Source organism: Vitis vinifera, chromosome 2, assembly GCF_030704535.1.
Source record: "Vitis vinifera cultivar Pinot Noir 40024 chromosome 2, ASM3070453v1".
In the NCBI taxonomy this organism is placed as follows: domain Eukaryota; kingdom Viridiplantae; phylum Streptophyta; class Magnoliopsida; order Vitales; family Vitaceae; genus Vitis; species Vitis vinifera.
The window spans coordinates 1,832,494-1,853,446 of record NC_081806.1 but is presented as its reverse complement, the minus strand read 5'-3'; the positions used below and the strand labels follow the sequence as shown (position 1 = coordinate 1,853,446).

At 27.2% G+C, this 20,953-nt stretch overlaps 2 long non-coding RNA genes across 2 annotated transcripts; both read right to left on the bottom strand.

Annotated features, from left to right (window-relative positions):
- Positions 1–4,680: 4,680 nt before the first annotated feature.
- Positions 4,681–5,103, bottom strand: LOC132254846 (uncharacterized). Its single transcript, XR_009467230.1, has 2 exons — positions 5,034–5,103; positions 4,681–4,942 (listed from the first exon to the last, which is right to left on the bottom strand). It is a non-coding gene; the product is annotated as an uncharacterized LOC132254846 (long non-coding RNA).
- Positions 5,104–10,195: 5,092 nt separating this feature from the next.
- On the bottom strand, positions 10,196–10,619 carry LOC132254845 (uncharacterized). The gene is made up of 2 exons (XR_009467229.1): positions 10,550–10,619; positions 10,196–10,457 (listed from the first exon to the last, which is right to left on the bottom strand). It is a non-coding gene; the product is annotated as an uncharacterized LOC132254845 (long non-coding RNA).
- Positions 10,620–20,953: the final 10,334 nt, after the last annotated feature.

Genomic DNA, 20,953 nt, shown 5'->3' with positions numbered 1-20,953 from the left:
TGAATGACCATGATGAGACATATATATATATATATATATATATATATATATATATATATATATATATATATATATATTGCATAGATTTTTTTGTGTAAAATAATAAATGCATAGATTTTTTTTGTGTAAGGTAATAAATCCCTAAATAATTTTCAAAATATTTTTGGCTTTGATTTTTTTTTTTCGGGAAACCTTGTAGATTTTATTCATTTATATAGATATATAATAGCATAATTGATGTTAAATGTGTACATTAGATTCGTTATCTATCTTAACTAGTCTTAAATCATAAAAATCTACAAGTTTTCAAAAAAAAAAAAAGATCAAAGCCAAAAATATTTTGAAAATTATTTAGGGATTTGTTTCCTTACACAAAAAAATCTATGCATTTATTATATTACACAAAAAAAAAATCTATGCAATATATATATATATATATATATAAAATGAATAAAAATCTACAAGTTTTCTAAACAAACAAAAAAAAAATCTATGCATTTATTATCTTACACAAAAAATCTATGCAATTTATATACACACACACGTAAGATAATAAATGCATAGATTTTTTTGTGCAAGGAAATAAAGCCCTAAATAATTTTCAAAATATTTTTGGCTTTGATTATTTATTTATTTATCTTTTGGAAAACTTGTAGATTTTTATTCATTTTTTTTACTATGAATGGGAAGAACTTAAGGCAATGTGACTTTTTTTTTGGTAAAAAATGAATATAAATAATTTGTTATGTGGAGATTTTGAGGAAAAAGTAATAAAATAAAATGTTAATTTCATTTACATGAGGTTTCAGCTAAATACATCTAGTTTCTATGGATTTGAAATTTCATGGGATAATTCCTTGATCATTATCCTTATCATTTCCTTATCATTCACCTCTCCTCTCACTCAAAATAAATAAATAGACTTCCCATTTTAATTGTTATAACATATACGGTAACAATTGCAAATATTTAACATAATGAATATGTATAGGCAAATTAGATAATAAACATGTGCTTCCCATTTCAAATATTCATTGAGGTGATTGTACCACATATGTCTTTGGATTCCTTAATTAATACAAGGATCTTTGTAACTTAATTGAGTATATATTACAATGTTTTGAATTAGTTGCTTCAAGTATTTGAAGTCTTTCAGAGATTTTCATATATATGTTATTATCTAAAGATTCGTATTAATATATAGTAACGACATCCATGACATGTATATCCAGTCTTTCTGAGACTGCTCAACAAATTAAATATCTAAATATGGTTGCGTCTATCATAGGAGAATATGTTTCCTCGTAGTCAATACCAGATCTTTGTGATAAATCTTGAATTATGAGTCGCCCTTTATATCTCATGATTTCATTTTTTTTTATTGCACTTTCTTATAAATACCAATTTATATCGGACAAGCTTGACAACTTTAGGCGTTTGGACTACTTATCCAAATACTTCTCATTTTGACAAATATTTTCTATGTTGGTATTTATCCATAGTTTCTGATTTGGAATTCTTATCATTTCTTATAACGTTAATAACCATTTAGAAAGAAAATATATTGTCAATGACAAAAGTATTTCAACCCCATTTTTCTTCATACATAAGTAGATAATTGAGATCTCATCATTATCAAGTACTTGTACCTTTTCAGAAACTAATTGTATAATATATGTCTTTTTTAGGGCTACTTGCTTAAACTGTGCCTTTTTAGGAGTTGTTTGAGATTGATTAATCATTTTATTAACTCATTTTAGATGCAATTTCTTCAAGAGTGCCACATTTTTATATATTTTTCTTTGTGTTTTCCTCTTCTAAGGAATGAGTTTACCTTTTCAAGGTTTACCACGCTTCATGTGTGCCTTAGACTCATTATTTAATTGTCTTTCATGGACACCAATCTGTATTGGAATATTCTCAGTCTATAAAAATGATTTTATTACTTTCTTTGCATCAATGAAAGCATCTGGTAGTTGATTTGCAAGTTCTTACAAATGAATAATGTTTTGAACTTCCAGTTCATATTGATTAGTATGAGGATCAAGATTAATCAAAGTTAATGCATTCCAAATAATTTCACGTCGTTCTTCTGGAATTGGTTCTTCTTCTCTTAATATCGGGGAAATTGTCTTATTAAAATGATAATTTACACAACATGTTATGTACTTTTCAAGTGTATAGGTATATTAGTCACTAAATAAAAACTTTTAATTTTTATAATGTACGTTCATACGATTTTACAAAAAATTAATAAAAATTAATACATCATCGTTTACCTCGGGGACCAAGTTGATCTTATAAGATTATTTTGGATATAGCATAGTATAAAATGTCATTCACATGAAATCAAATACTATCAATGACATATTATAAATTCTTTTGGAATCTTTAATTAGATTTCTATTACTTGATATAGTATTAACATCGTTTATTATCGATGTTTTGTAATTAATGAGACAAGAGTTTCATCAAAATAACAAATCATAAAACATATCATAAAGATCTCACCCTTATAAAATTGAAAAAATCTTACTATAGAGAAAGAGTTGAAAAAAAAAAATTACTAGTCATTGACGATGACTTATTTAATAAGTTGTGTAAAATCATATTTAAAACATTTAGGATTCTCAATTAGGTTTTTATTCTACAAAACATTATAGAATTGTTGAAAAAATATTTTTTATTTGATGTTTAATATTCAACTTAAACAAATCATCTGAGATATGAAGAAGAAGAAAAACCGTACATTGATCCATATTTCTAACTTCAATATGATTTGAAGTTCTTCACATTATCGTTTTGAACTCCTTTCTTGATCTTCCTTCTCATACTCTTCTTTTATGCACTTCTTAATGATGGGTATGACGATGAGAAAGTGGAAAAAGGAATCAACAATTCATCTGTTTATCGGCGTAATATGTTCATTTCATTAATGAAATATTAACTAAACGTGAATTTCAAAATGAATAAAAAAAATTAATAAGAGGAAACTTAACTTTTAATAAAGGAAAACTTATATATCATTAGATAAAAAAAATCAAAGTATTTAACAAAAAAAAACTCAGCTTTAAAAAAAACTTATATCATACACTATTTTACTTTTCTAGCAAAATATATAAATTTACTTTTACCTTTTTTTAGTATTATTTAAAAACCTTTTCTCATCTATTATTTAAATTTTAGTACAAATATATATATAAAAAAAATTAAAACATTATAGATGGATTTGAATCATATAACCCAATTTCAAACAAGTTTAGAACAATAAAGTTGAATTTGTATTGAGTACCTGGTATTAAATTAAATTTGTGTTGATTGTTTCTCGATTTAAATTAAATTTAAGTTGGTCATAAAATTGATTCAATCTACCCAAATTCCAGTCTTAGTAATAACTCATTTTCCGAGTCAAGGAAGCAAGAGAGACTCGTTATGATAGAAACCATCCCTATAAAAGAAAAATGAAAGAAGAGAAGAATGGAACAAACTTCTCTTTATCTCTTTATTTCATTCAACCAGAGTCACCCGGGTGGCTTTATAGGCTTTAAGAAAGAACACAACAACAACAGCCTCCACCACCAACTGGATCTGGAATACACAAGACATTGTTTGGATCCCTATTTTTCATTCTGCACGGCTTCGCACAGTCTGCCTTTGTTTCACATGGACCAGCATAGTCACAGTCACGCCCTGCATCCCCCATTCAACTTTGTCAACATATTTTCGAACAAGTGAGATGGAATATCTTGATTTTCTATAGATGATGATTAACAAGCCACAGTAATAAGATTTGAGGAGCGTACAACAATTTGATTCTCACAAGATTCACTCATGTGAAAAAAATTTGGACCAATTCCAATGAATTCATGTGGGTTATTTGGCAAGATGCTTGTATGGACTTGTATTCTCTTCTTTCTTAGTCCAATTGTTTATGCAATTTAGTAATGTCATAGTGAATATGTCATGGTTGAGCACAAAGCTCAGTCGTGAAGCATGTAAACTCAGACTATGAGAATTTAGAAAAAATGCCAAAGCTCCGTTTCCGGTACAATTTCAATAAAAGAATAAAAGCATAAATATAGTGTTAATTTGCAGGAAATTTGGTTGATTGCATGTGATTTCTAGGATTATTGAATTTGGTTGATCTAAGCATTGATTTTCACATAAATTCCCGTGAGTAGGGAGCAATGTTTTGAGTTAGAATGTGGGTTGGTTATGTGTTTCTGCAACAATTTTGCAAAACTGATTTTTAGAAAATAAGAGCACACAATTTATTTTATTATTCAACAAATTGATAATCGTCTAAGACAAATTGTTGATTTTGTTTTCTTTCCATTTTTCATTGACTTTTTTTTTTTTTGTGGTTAACCAAACAAAAGAAAATGAATATTTTTTTCCCTTGATTTTTCATGGATAACCAAACAAGTGAAAAAAATTTATATTGCTTTCCTTAGTTTTTTCTTTCCTTCCATTTTTCGTCACAATTTTCTTTCTCTCACATTTTCCAAAAACCGAACATAGCCTTAAGGATATTTTGTCTTTCATATTTCATGTCTTTAACATCAATTATGCTAAATATGTACCTTAGATTCGTTATCTATCTTAACTAGTCTTAAATCATAATTATCCTTAAATTTTAACATGTAAAAAATATCGAGATTTGCATATAAGTTCGATAAATAATGATGGAAAAATAAACTTATTTTATTTATATTATTTTATTAAAAATACTTATTTGATGGTAGAGTTATTAAGAAACAACTCGGAAATCGTAGTTATCAAGCAATAATACAACAACAACGCTTTCCACCGTTAGGATTTGGAACACACAAGACAGCAGTAGGAGAATGGCCTTTTGCTCCGCAAGGTTTTGCACAGTCTGCCTTATTCTTGCATGACCCTACAAAGTCGCAATCACTCCCTGGATCTTGCGCCATGGCCCCTACATCCCAATAAATAAATAATATTTTTATATTAAATAAAAATTGGATAAAAAGAAAAAAGATTACAAATTTAAAGGAAAAAAAAAATACCAAGAGAATGAGAGAGGAAAATAAGGGAAAGGATGAAGAGAGAAGTGAATTGAAGCTTGGATGATCCCATATTTCTTGTCTTTGCCTGAATGACCATGATGAGACATATATATATACATTGCATAGATTTTTTTGTGTAAAATAATAAATGCATAGATTTTTTTTGTGTAAGGTAATAAATCCCTAAATAATTTTCAAAATATTTTTGGCTTTGATTTTTTTTTTTGGAAAACTTGTAGATTTTTATTCATTTATATATATATATATATATATATATATATATATATATATATATATGTATATTTCATGTCTTTAACATCAATTATGCTAAATATGTACCTTATATTCGTTATCTATCTTAACTAGTCTTAAATCATAAAAATCTACAAGTTTTCCAAAACAAAAAAAATCAAAGCCAAAAATATTTTGAAAATTATTTAGGGATTTATTTCCTTACACAAAAAAATCTATGCATTTATTATATTACACAAAAAAATCTATGCAATATATATATATACATAGATTTTTTTGTGTAAGGAAATAAATCCCTAAATAATTTTCAAAATATTTTTGGCTTTGATTTTTTTTTTTTTTTTTTGGAAAATTTGTAGATTTTATTCATTTTTTTAAAACTTTAAGGCAATGTGACTTTTTTTTGGTAAAAAATGAATATAAATAATTTGTTAAGTGGAGATTTTGAGGAAAAAGTAACAAAATAAAAGATTAATTTCATTCACCTTCCCTAAGGTTTTACCTAAACACATCTAGTTTCTATGGATTTGAAATTTCATGCGATACCTCTCTTATTATTATCCTTATCCTTTCCTTGTCATTTCTTATTTTCATTCACCTCTCCTCTCACTCAAAATAAATAAATAGACTTCTCATTTTAATTGTTATAACATATACTATAACAATTGCAAATATTTAACATAATGAATACATATAAGCAAATGAGATAATAAACATATGCTTCCCATTTCAAATATTCATTGAGGTGATTGTACCACATGTCTTTGGATTCCTTAATTAATACAAGGATCTTTGTAGCATAATTGAGTATATATTACAATGTTTTGAATTAGTTGCTTCAAGTATTTAAAGCCCCTTAGAGATTTTCATATATATGTTATTATCTAAAGATTCGTATTAATATGTAGTAACGACATCCATGACATGTATATCCAGTCCTTCTGAGATTGCTAAACAAATGAAATATCTAAATATGGTTGCATCCATCATAGGAGAATATGTTTTCTCGTATTCAATACCAAGTCTTTGTGAGAAACCTTAAATTATGAGTCGCCCTTTATATCTCGTGATTTCATTTTTTTTTATTACACTTTCTTATAAATACCCATTTATATCGGACAAGCTTGACATCTTTAGGCGTTTGGACTACTTATCCAAATACTTCTCATTTTGACAAATATTTTCTATGTTGGCATTTATCCATAGTTTCTGATTTGGAATTCTTATCATTTCTTATAACGTTAATAGCCATTTGGAAAGAAAATATATTGTCAATGACAAAAGTATTTCAACCCCATTTTTCTTCATACGTAAGGAGATAATTGAGATCTCATCATTATCAGGTACTTGTACATTTTCATAGACTAATTGTATAATATATGTCTTTTTTAGGGCTACTTGTTTAAATTGTACCTCTTTAGGAGTTGTTTGAGATTGATTAATCATTTTAATAACTCATTTTAGATGCAACTTCTTTGAAAGTGCCACATTTTTATATATCTTTCCTTGTGTTTTCCTCTTCTAAGGAATGAGTTTACCTTTTCAAGGTTTACTATGCTTCATGCGTGCCTTAGACTCATTATTTAATTGTCTTTTAGGGACATCAATCTGTATTGGAATATTCTCTATCGGTAAAAATGATTTTATTACTTTTTTTGCATCAATGAAAACATCTAGTAGTTGATTTGTAAGTTCTTGCAAATGAATAATAATTTGAACTTCCGATTCATATTGATTAGTATGAGAATCAAGATTAATCAAAGTTAATGCATTCCAAATAATTGCATGTCGTTCTTTTGGAATTGACTCTTCTTCACTTTACAAAAAATTAATACATCATCGTTTACCTCAGGGGACCAAGTTGGTCTTATAAGATTATTTTGGATCTAGTATAGTATAAAGTGTCATTCAAATGAAATCAAATACTATTAGTGACATAGTATAAGTTTTTTTGGAATATTTAATTAGGTTTCTATTACTTGAAATCAAATACATCAATGAAAACATCTGGTAGTTGATTTGCAAGTTCTTACAAATGAATAATGTTTGAACTTTTAGTTCATATTGATTAGTATGAGGATCAAGATTAATCAAAGTTAATGCATTCCAAATAATTTCACGTCGTTCTTCTGGAATTGGTTCTTCTTCTCTTAACAACGGAAAAATTGTCTTATTAAAATGATAATTTACACAACATGTTATGTACTTTTCAAGTGTATAGGTAGATTAGTCATTAAATAAAAACATTTGATTTTATAATGTACGTTCATACGACTTTACAAAAATGATTTTATTACTTTTTTTGCATCAATGAAAACATCTGGTAGTTGATTTGCAAGTTCTTACAAATGAATAATGTTTTGAACTTTTAGTTCATATTGATTAGTATGAGAATCAAGATTAATCAAAGTTAATGCATTCCAAATAATTGCATGTCGTTCTTTTGGAATTGACTCTTCTTCACTTTACAAAAAATTAATACATCATCGTTTACCTAGGGAACCAAGTTGATCTTATAAGATTCTTTTGGATATAGCATAGTATAAAATGTCATTCACATGAAATCAAATACTATTAATGACATAGTATAAGTTCTTTTGGAATCTTTAATTAGGTTTCTATTACTTGATATAGTATTAACATCATTTATTATCGATGTTGTGTAATTAATGAGACAAAAGTTTGATCAAAATAACAAGTCATAAAACATATCATAAAGATCTCGCCCTTATAGAATTGAAAAAATCTTACTATAAAGAAAGAGTTGAAATCAACAAAAAAAAATAAAAAATTACTAGTCGTTGACGATGACTTAGTTTAATAAGTTGTGTAAAATTAGATTTAAAACATTTAAGATTCTCAATTAGATTTTTATTATACAAAACATTATAGAATTGTTGGAAAAAAAATTTTATTTGATGTTTAATATTGAACTTAAACAAATCATCTAAGATATGAAGAAGAAGAAAAACCGTACATTGATCCATATTTCTAACTTCAATATGATTTGAAGTTCTTCACATTATCGTTTTGAACTCCTTTCTTGATCTTCCTTCTCATACTCTTCTTTTATGCACTTCTTAATGATGGGTATGACAATGAGAAAGTGGAGAAAGGAATCAACAATTCATCTGTTTATCGGCGTAATATGTTCATTTCATTAATGAAATATTAACTAATCGTGAATTTCAAAATGAATAAAAAAAATTAATAAGAGGAAACTTAACTTTTAATAAAGGAAAACTTATATATCATTAGATAAAAAAAAAATCAAAGTATTTAACAAAAAAAAAACTCAACTTTAGAAAAAACTTATATCATACACTATTTTACTTTTCTAGCAAAATATATAAATTTACTTTTACCTTTTTTTAGTATTATTTAAAAACCTTTTCTCATCTATTATTTAAATTTTAGTACAAATATATATATAAAAAAATTAAAACATTATAGATGGATTTGAATCATATAACCCAATTTCAAACAAGTTTAGAACAATAAAGTTGAATTTGTATTGAGTACCTCGGATTAAATTAAGTTTGTGTTGATTGTTTCTCGATTCAAATTAAATTCGAATTGGTCATAAAATTGATTCAATCTACCCAAATTCCAGTCCTAGTAATAACTCATTTTCCGAGTCAAGGAAGCAAGAGAGACTCCTTATGATAGAAACCATCCCTATAAAAGAAAAAGGAAAGAAGAGAAGAATGGAACAAACTTCTCTTTATCTCTTTATTTCATTCAACCAGAGTCACCCGGGTGGCTTTATAGGCTTTAAGAAAGAACACAACAACAACAGCCTCCACCACCAACTGGATCTGGAATACACAAGACATTGTTTGGATCCCTATTTTTCATTCTGCACGGCTTCGCACAGTCTGCCTTTGTTTCACATGGACCAGCATAGTCACAGTCACGCCCTGCATCCCCCATTCAACTTTGTCAACATATTTTCGAACAAGTGAGATGGAATATCTTGATTTTCTATAGATGATGATTAACAAGCCACAGTAATAAGATTTGAGGAGCGTACAACAATTTGATTCTCACAAGATTCACTCATGTGAAAAAAATTTGGACCAATTCCAATGAATTCATGTGGGTTATTTGGCAAGATGCTTGTATGGACTTGTATTCTCTTCTTTCTTAGTCCAATTGTTTATGCAATTTAGTAATGTCATAGTGAATATGTCATGGTTGAGCACAAAGCTCAGTCGTGAAGCATGTAAACTCAGACTATGAGAATTTAGAAAAAATGCCAAAGCTCCGTTTCCGGTACAATTTCAATAAAAGAATAAAAGCATAAATATAGTGTTAATTTGCAGGAAATTTGGTTGATTGCATGTGATTTCTAGGATTATTGAATTTGGTTGATCTAAGCATTGATTTTCACATAAATTCCCGTGAGTAGGGAGCAATGTTTTGAGTTAGAATGTGGGTTGGTTATGTGTTTCTGCAACAATTTTGCAAAACTGATTTTTAGAAAATAAGAGCACACAATTTATTTTATTATTCAACAAATTGATAATCGTCTAAGACAAATTGTTGATTTTGTTTTCTTTCCATTTTTCATTGACTTTTTTTTTTTTTGTGGTTAACCAAACAAAAGAAAATGAATATTTTTTTCCCTTGATTTTTCATGGATAACCAAACAAGTGAAAAAAATTTATATTGCTTTCCTTAGTTTTTTCTTTCCTTCCATTTTTCGTCACAATTTTCTTTCTCTCACATTTTCCAAAAACCGAACATAGCCTTAAGGATATTTTGTCTTTCATATTTCATGTCTTTAACATCAATTATGCTAAATATGTACCTTAGATTCGTTATCTATCTTAACTAGTCTTAAATCATAATTATCCTTAAATTTTAACATGTAAAAAATATCGAGATTTGCATATAAGTTCGATAAATAATGATGGAAAAATAAACTTATTTTATTTATATTATTTTATTAAAAATACTTATTTGATGGTAGAGTTATTAAGAAACAACTCGGAAATCGTAGTTATCAAGCAATAATACAACAACAACGCTTTCCACCGTTAGGATTTGGAACACACAAGACAGCAGTAGGAGAATGGCCTTTTGCTCCGCAAGGTTTTGCACAGTCTGCCTTATTCTTGCATGACCCTACAAAGTCGCAATCACTCCCTGGATCTTGCGCCATGGCCCCTACATCCCAATAAATAAATAATATTTTTATATTAAATAAAAATTGGATAAAAAGAAAAAAGATTACAAATTTAAAGGAAAAAAAAAAATACCAAGAGAATGAGAGAGGAAAATAAGGGAAAGGATGAAGAGAGAAGTGAATTGAAGCTTGGATGATCCCATATTTCTTGTCTTTGCCTGAATGACCATGATGAGACATATATATATACATTGCATAGATTTTTTTGTGTAAAATAATAAATGCATAGATTTTTTTTGTGTAAGGTAATAAATCCCTAAATAATTTTCAAAATATTTTTGGCTTTGATTTTTTTTTTTGGAAAACTTGTAGATTTTTATTCATTTATATATATATATATATGTATATTTCATGTCTTTAACATCAATTATGCTAAATATGTACCTTATATTCGTTATCTATCTTAACTAGTCTTAAATCATAAAAATCTACAAGTTTTCCAAAACAAAAAAAATCAAAGCCAAAAATATTTTGAAAATTATTTAGGGATTTATTTCCTTACACAAAAAAATCTATGCATTTATTATATTACACAAAAAAATCTATGCAATATATATATATACATAGATTTTTTTGTGTAAGGAAATAAATCCCTAAATAATTTTCAAAATATTTTTGGCTTTGATTTTTTTTTTTTTTTTTGGAAAATTTGTAGATTTTATTCATTTTTTTAAAACTTTAAGGCAATGTGACTTTTTTTTGGTAAAAAATGAATATAAATAATTTGTTAAGTGGAGATTTTGAGGAAAAAGTAATAAAATAAAAGATTAATTTCATTCACCTTCCCTAAGGTTTTACCTAAACACATCTAGTTTCTATGGATTTGAAATTTCATGCGATACCTCTCTTATTATTATCCTTATCCTTTCCTTGTCATTTCTTATTTTCATTCACCTCTCCTCTCACTCAAAATAAATAAATAGACTTCTCATTTTAATTGTTATAACATATACTATAACAATTGCAAATATTTAACATAATGAATACATATAAGCAAATGAGATAATAAACATATGCTTCCCATTTCAAATATTCATTGAGGTGATTGTACCACATGTCTTTGGATTCCTTAATTAATACAAGGATCTTTGTAGCATAATTGAGTATATATTACAATGTTTTGAATTAGTTGCTTCAAGTATTTAAAGCCCCTTAGAGATTTTCATATATATGTTATTATCTAAAGATTCGTATTAATATGTAGTAACGACATCCATGACATGTATATCCAGTCCTTCTGAGATTGCTAAACAAATGAAATATCTAAATATGGTTGCATCCATCATAGGAGAATATGTTTTCTCGTATTCAATACCAAGTCTTTGTGAGAAACCTTAAATTATGAGTCGCCCTTTATATCTCGTGATTTCATTTTTTTTTATTACACTTTCTTATAAATACCCATTTATATCGGACAAGCTTGACATCTTTAGGCGTTTGGACTACTTATCCAAATACTTCTCATTTTGACAAATATTTTCTATGTTGGCATTTATCCATAGTTTCTGATTTGGAATTCTTATCATTTCTTATAACGTTAATAGCCATTTGGAAAGAAAATATATTGTCAATGACAAAAGTATTTCAACCCCATTTTTCTTCATACGTAAGGAGATAATTGAGATCTCATCATTATCAGGTACTTGTACATTTTCATAGACTAATTGTATAATATATGTCTTTTTTAGGGCTACTTGTTTAAATTGTACCTCTTTAGGAGTTGTTTGAGATTGATTAATCATTTTAATAACTCATTTTAGATGCAACTTCTTTGAAAGTGCCACATTTTTATATATCTTTCCTTGTGTTTTCCTCTTCTAAGGAATGAGTTTACCTTTTCAAGGTTTACTATGCTTCATGCGTGCCTTAGACTCATTATTTAATTGTCTTTTAGGGACATCAATCTGTATTGGAATATTCTCTATCGGTAAAAATGATTTTATTACTTTTTTTGCATCAATGAAAACATCTAGTAGTTGATTTGTAAGTTCTTGCAAATGAATAATAATTTGAACTTCCGATTCATATTGATTAGTATGAGAATCAAGATTAATCAAAGTTAATGCATTCCAAATAATTGCATGTCGTTCTTTTGGAATTGACTCTTCTTCACTTTACAAAAAATTAATACATCATCGTTTACCTCAGGGGACCAAGTTGGTCTTATAAGATTATTTTGGATCTAGTATAGTATAAAGTGTCATTCAAATGAAATCAAATACTATTAGTGACATAGTATAAGTTTTTTTGGAATATTTAATTAGGTTTCTATTACTTGAAATCAAATACATCAATGAAAACATCTGGTAGTTGATTTGCAAGTTCTTACAAATGAATAATGTTTGAACTTTTAGTTCATATTGATTAGTATGAGGATCAAGATTAATCAAAGTTAATGCATTCCAAATAATTTCACGTCGTTCTTCTGGAATTGGTTCTTCTTCTCTTAACAACGGAAAAATTGTCTTATTAAAATGATAATTTACACAACATGTTATGTACTTTTCAAGTGTATAGGTAGATTAGTCATTAAATAAAAACATTTGATTTTATAATGTACGTTCATACGACTTTACAAAAATGATTTTATTACTTTTTTTGCATCAATGAAAACATCTGGTAGTTGATTTGCAAGTTCTTACAAATGAATAATGTTTTGAACTTTTAGTTCATATTGATTAGTATGAGAATCAAGATTAATCAAAGTTAATGCATTCCAAATAATTGCATGTCGTTCTTTTGGAATTGACTCTTCTTCACTTTACAAAAAATTAATACATCATCGTTTACCTAGGGAACCAAGTTGATCTTATAAGATTCTTTTGGATATAGCATAGTATAAAATGTCATTCACATGAAATCAAATACTATTAATGACATAGTATAAGTTCTTTTGGAATCTTTAATTAGGTTTCTATTACTTGATATAGTATTAACATCATTTATTATCGATGTTGTGTAATTAATGAGACAAAAGTTTGATCAAAATAACAAGTCATAAAACATATCATAAAGATCTCGCCCTTATAGAATTGAAAAAATCTTACTATAAAGAAAGAGTTGAAATCAACAAAAAAAAATAAAAAATTACTAGTCGTTGACGATGACTTAGTTTAATAAGTTGTGTAAAATTAGATTTAAAACATTTAAGATTCTCAATTAGATTTTTATTATACAAAACATTATAGAATTGTTGGAAAAAAAATTTTATTTGATGTTTAATATTGAACTTAAACAAATCATCTAAGATATGAAGAAGAAGAAAAACCGTACATTGATCCATATTTCTAACTTCAATATGATTTGAAGTTCTTCACATTATCGTTTTGAACTCCTTTCTTGATCTTCCTTCTCATACTCTTCTTTTATGCACTTCTTAATGATGGGTATGACAATGAGAAAGTGGAGAAAGGAATCAACAATTCATCTGTTTATCGGCGTAATATGTTCATTTCATTAATGAAATATTAACTAATCGTGAATTTCAAAATGAATAAAAAAAATTAATAAGAGGAAACTTAACTTTTAATAAAGGAAAACTTATATATCATTAGATAAAAAAAAAATCAAAGTATTTAACAAAAAAAAAACTCAACTTTAGAAAAAACTTATATCATACACTATTTTACTTTTCTAGCAAAATATATAAATTTACTTTTACCTTTTTTTAGTATTATTTAAAAACCTTTTCTCATCTATTATTTAAATTTTAGTACAAATATATATATAAAAAAATTAAAACATTATAGATGGATTTGAATCATATAACCCAATTTCAAACAAGTTTAGAACAATAAAGTTGAATTTGTATTGAGTACCTCGGATTAAATTAAGTTTGTGTTGATTGTTTCTCGATTCAAATTAAATTCGAGTTGGTCATAAAATTGATTCAATCTACCCAAATTCCAGTCCTAGTAATAACTCATTTTCCGAGTCAAGGAAGCAAGAGAGACTCCTTATGATAGAAACCATCCCTATAAAAGAAAAAGGAAAGAAGAGAAGAATGGAACAAACTTCTCTTTATCTCTTTATTTCATTCAACCAGAGTCACCCGGGTGGCTTTATAGGCTTTAAGAAAGAACACAACAACAACAGCCTCCACCACCAACTGGATCTGGAATACACAAGACATTGTTTGGATCCCTATTTTTCATTCTGCACGGCTTCGCACAGTCTGCCTTTGTTTCACATGGACCAGCATAGTCACAGTCACGCCCTGCATCCCCCATTCAACTTTGTCAACATATTTTCGAACAAGTGAGATGGAATATCTTGATTTTCTATAGATGATGATTAACAAGCCACAGTAATAAGATTTGAGGAGCGTACAACAATTTGATTCTCACAAGATTCACTCATGTGAAAAAAATTTGGACCAATTCCAATGAATTCATGTGGGTTATTTGGCAAGATGCTTGTATGGACTTGTATTCTCTTCTTTCTTAGTCCAATTGTTTATGCAATTTAGTAATGTCATAGTGAATATGTCATGGTTGAGCACAAAGCTCAGTCGTGAAGCATGTAAACTCAGACTATGAGAATTTAGAAAAAATGCCAAAGCTCCGTTTCCGGTACAATTTCAATAAAAGAATAAAAGCATAAATATAGTGTTAATTTGCAGGAAATTTGGTTGATTGCATGTGATTTCTAGGATTATTGAATTTGGTTGATCTAAGCATTGATTTTCACATAAATTCCCGTGAGTAGGGAGCAATGTTTTGAGTTAGAATGTGGGTTGGTTATGTGTTTCTGCAACAATTTTGCAAAACTGATTTTTAGAAAATAAGAGCACACAATTTATTTTATTATTCAACAAATTGATAATCGTCTAAGACAAATTGTTGATTTTGTTTTCTTTCCATTTTTCATTGACTTTTTTTTTTTTTGTGGTTAACCAAACAAAAGAAAATGAATATTTTTTTCCCTTGATTTTTCATGGATAACCAAACAAGTGAAAAAAATTTATATTGCTTTCCTTAGTTTTTTCTTTCCTTCCATTTTTCGTCACAATTTTCTTTCTCTCACATTTTCCAAAAACCGAACATAGCCTTAAGGATATTTTGTCTTTCATATTTCATGTCTTTAACATCAATTATGCTAAATATGTACCTTAGATTCGTTATCTATCTTAACTAGTCTTAAATCATAATTATCCTTAAATTTTAACATGTAAAAAATATCGAGATTTGCATATAAGTTCGATAAATAATGATGGAAAAATAAACTTATTTTATTTATATTATTTTATTAAAAATACTTATTTGATGGTAGAGTTATTAAGAAACAACTCGGAAATCGTAGTTATCAAGCAATAATACAACAACAACGCTTTCCACCGTTAGGATTTGGAACACACAAGACAGCAGTAGGAGAATGGCCTTTTGCTCCGCAAGGTTTTGCACAGTCTGCCTTATTCTTGCATGACCCTACAAAGTCGCAATCACTCCCTGGATCTTGCGCCATGGCCCCTACATCCCAATAAATAAATAATATTTTTATATTAAATAAAAATTGGATAAAAAGAAAAAAGATTACAAATTTAAAGGAAAAAAAAAAATACCAAGAGAATGAGAGAGGAAAATAAGGGAAAGGATGAAGAGAGAAGTGAATTGAAGCTTGGATGATCCCATATTTCTTGTCTTTGCCTGAATGACCATGATGAGACATATATATATACATTGCATAGATTTTTTTGTGTAAAATAATAAATGCATAGATTTTTTTTGTGTAAGGTAATAAATCCCTAAATAATTTTCAAAATATTTTTGGCTTTGATTTTTTTTTTTGGAAAACTTGTAGATTTTTATTCATTTATATATATATATATATGTATATTTCATGTCTTTAACATCAATTATGCTAAATATGTACCTTATATTCGTTATCTATCTTAACTAGTCTTAAATCATAAAAATCTACAAGTTTTCCAAAACAAAAAAAATCAAAGCCAAAAATATTTTGAAAATTATTTAGGGATTTATTTCCTTACACAAAAAAATCTATGCATTTATTATATTACACAAAAAAATCTATGCAATATATATATATACATAGATTTTTTTGTGTAAGGAAATAAATCCCTAAATAATTTTCAAAATATTTTTGGCTTTGATTTTTTTTTTTTTTTTTGGAAAATTTGTAGATTTTATTCATTTTTTTAAAACTTTAAGGCAATGTGACTTTTTTTTGGTAAAAAATGAATATAAATAATTTGTTAAGTGGAGATTTTGAGGAAAAAGTAATAAAATAAAAGATTAATTTCATTCACCTTCCCTAAGGTTTTACCTAAACACATCTAGTTTCTATGGATTTGAAATTTCATGCGATACCTCTCTTATTATTATCCTTATCCTTTCCTTGTCATTTCTTATTTTCATTCACCTCTCCTCTCACTCAAAATAAATAAATAGACTTCTCATTTTAATTGTTATAACATATACTATAACAATTGCAAATATTTAACATAATGAATACATATAAGCAAATGAGATAATAAACATATGCTTCCCATTTCAAATATTCATTGAGGTGATTGTACCACATGTCTTTGGATTCCTTAATTAATACAAGGATCTTTGTAGCATAATTGAGTATATATTACAATGTTTTGAATTAGTTGCTTCAAGTATTTAAAGCCCCTTAGAGATTTTCATATATATGTTATTATCTAAAGATTCGTATTAATATGTAGTAACGACATCCATGACATGTATATCCAGTCCTTCTGAGATTGCTAAACAAATGAAATATCTAAATATGGTTGCATCCATCATAGGAGAATATGTTTTCTCGTATTCAATACCAAGTCTTTGTGAGAAACCTTAAATTATGAGTCGCCCTTTATATCTCGTGATTTCATTTTTTTTTATTACACTTTCTTATAAATACCCATTTATATCGGACAAGCTTGACATCTTTAGGCGTTTGGACTACTTATCCAAATACTTCTCATTTTGACAAATATTTTCTATGTTGGCATTTATCCATAGTTTCTGATTTGGAATTCTTATCATTTCTTATAACGTTAATAGCCATTTGGAAAGAAAATATATTGTCAATGACAAAAGTATTTCAACCCCATTTTTCTTCATACGTAAGGAGATAATTGAGATCTCATCATTATCAGGTACTTGTACATTTTCATAGACTAATTGTATAATATATGTCTTTTTTAGGGCTACTTGTTTAAATTGTACCTCTTTAGGAGTTGTTTGAGATTGATTAATCATTTTAATAACTCATTTTAGATGCAACTTCTTTGAAAGTGCCACATTTTTATATATCTTTCCTTGTGTTTTCCTCTTCTAAGGAATGAGTTTACCTTTTCAAGGTTTACTATGCTTCATGCGTGCCTTAGACTCATTATTTAATTGTCTTTTAGGGACATCAATCTGTATTGGAATATTCTCTATCGGTAAAAATGATTTTATTACTTTTTTTGCATCAATGAAAACATCTAGTAGTTGATTTGTAAGTTCTTGCAAATGAATAATAATTTGAACTTCCGATTCATATTGATTAGTATGAGAATCAAGATTAATCAAAGTTAATGCATTCCAAATAATTGCATGTCGTTCTTTTGGAATTGACTCTTCTTCACTTTACAAAAAATTAATACATCATCGTTTACCTCAGGGGACCAAGTTGGTCTTATAAGATTATTTTGGATCTAGTATAGTATAAAGTGTCATTCAAATGAAATCAAATACTATTAGTGACATAGTATAAGTTTTTTTGGAATATTTAATTAGGTTTCTATTACTTGAAATCAAATACATCAATGAAAACATCTGGTAGTTGATTTGCAAGTTCTTACAAATGAATAATGTTTGAACTTTTAGTTCATATTGATTAGTATGAGGATCAAGATTAATCAAAGTTAATGCATTCCAAATAATTTCACGTCGTTCTTCTGGAATTGGTTCTTCTTCTCTTAACAACGGAAAAATTGTCTTATTAAAATGATAATTTACACAACATGTTATGTACTTTTCAAGTGTATAGGTAGATTAGTCATTAAATAAAAACATTTGATTTTATAATGTACGTTCATACGACTTTACAAAAATGATTTTATTACTTTTTTTGCATCAATGAAAACATCTGGTAGTTGATTTGCAAGTTCTTACAAATGAATAATGTTTTGAACTTTTAGTTCATATTGATTAGTATGAGAATCAAGATTAATCAAAGTTAATGCATTCCAAATAATTGCATGTCGTTCTTTTGGAATTGACTCTTCTTCACTTTACAAAAAATTAATACATCATCGTTTACCTAGGGAACCAAGTTGATCTTATAAGATTCTTTTGGATATAGCATAGTATAAAATGTCATTCACATGAAATCAAATACTATTAATGACATAGTATAAGTTCTTTTGGAATCTTTAATTAGGTTTCTATTACTTGATATAGTATTAACATCATTTATTATCGATGTTGTGTAATTAATGAGACAAAAGTTTGATCAAAATAACAAGTCATAAAACATATCATAAAGATCTCGCCCTTATAGAATTGAAAAAATCTTACTATAAAGAAAGAGTTGAAATCAACAAAAAAAAATAAAAAATTACTAGTCGTTGACGATGACTTAGTTTAATAAGTTGTGTAAAATTAGATTTAAAACATTTAAGATTCTCAATTAGATTTTTATTATACAAAACATTATAGAATTGTTGGAAAAAAAATTTTATTTGATGTTTAATATTGAACTTAAACAAATCATCTAAGATATGAAGAAGAAGAAAAACCGTACATTGATCCATATTTCTAACTTCAATATGATTTGAAGTTCTTCACATTATCGTTTTGAACTCCTTTCTTGATCTTCCTTCTCATACTCTTCTTTTATGCACTTCTTAATGATGGGTATGACAATGAGAAAGTGGAGAAAGGAATCAACAATTCATCTGTTTATCGGCGTAATATGTTCATTTCATTAATGAAATATTAACTAATCGTGAATTTCAAAATGAATAAAAAAAATTAATAAGAGGAAACTTAACTTTTAATAAAGGAAAACTTATATATCATTAGATAAAAAAAAAATCAAAGTATTTAACAAAAAAAAAACTCAACTTTAGAAAAAACTTATATCATACACTATTTTACTTTTCTAGCAAAATATATAAATTTACTTTTACCTTTTTTTAGTATTATTTAAAAACCTTTTCTCATCTATTATTTAAATTTTAGTACAAATATATATATAAAAAAATTAAAACATTATAGATGGATTTGAATCATATAACCCAATTTCAAACAAGTTTAGAACAATAAAGTTGAATTTGTATTGAGTACCTCGGATTAAATTAAGTTTGTGTTGATTGTTTCTCGATTCAAATTAAATTCGAGTTGGTCATAAAATCGATTCAATCTACCCAAATTCCAGTCCTAGTAATAACTCATTTTCCGAGTCAAGGAAGCAAGAGAGACTCCTTATGATAGAAACCATCCCTATAAAAGAAAAAGGAAAGAAGAGAAGAATGGAACAAACTTCTCTTTATCTCTTTATTTCATTCAACCAGTGTCACCCAGATTTATCAATCAAAGGGTGGCTTTATAGGCTTTAAGAAAGAACACAACAACAACGGCCTCCACCACCAACTGGATCAGGAATACACAAGACATTGTTTGGATCCCTATTTTTCATTCTGCACGGCTTTGCACAGTCTGCCTTTGTTTCACATGGCCCAGCATAGTCACAGTCACGCCCTGCATCCCCCATTCAACTTTGTCAACATATTTTCGAATTCTTTGATTTTTAATATGCCCACTTTGGGATAGAGTTTAAGAGTCCGTTTAGTAATGATTTTTAAAAATTTTCATCATTTAAGCGTTAAAAATATTAAAAACGTTTTCTAAAATCAGTCTCAAACGCACTCTAAGTTCTTTAAACAATTTTGTAGATCATGAAATGCAAGCTATTTCTATTGTGATTTTTTTTTTTTTTGTTTTTAAATCGTTGAAAGAAAACATGGAAATTAATATATGATAGAAAAAGTGAAAGAGAGCTGACCGATGGACTGAGAAAAGGCCACAAGCGAGAGAATGAAAAGAGCAACCAATTGAACCTTGGGAGAAGCCATTTGGGAGTTCATGAGAAAGAGCTAGTTTATATAGATATATTCACTTTTGACAAAAAAAAAAAAGAAAAAAAAAAAAGGAAAGGAAAAGGAGTCTTTTTTTTTGGAATATTAATTTTGTTTATATGGTAAAAAATTTAAATTCTTAACAAGTTTAGGATTAATTGTTTTATGGTAAATATGAAATTAAATTCTTAATCATTTTAGGATTCATTCTTTATCTTGACTCTTAAATTTTGAGTTTTTTTATGCATAAACTTTTATCCAAAAATTTTCTTTAAAAAACCATTTTTCCTATAAAAAAAAAAAAGTGATACTTGACAATATAAGAAATTATTAAATTTTCTAAAATTTAACAATAAAAAAATTGAATAGCATAAAACACTT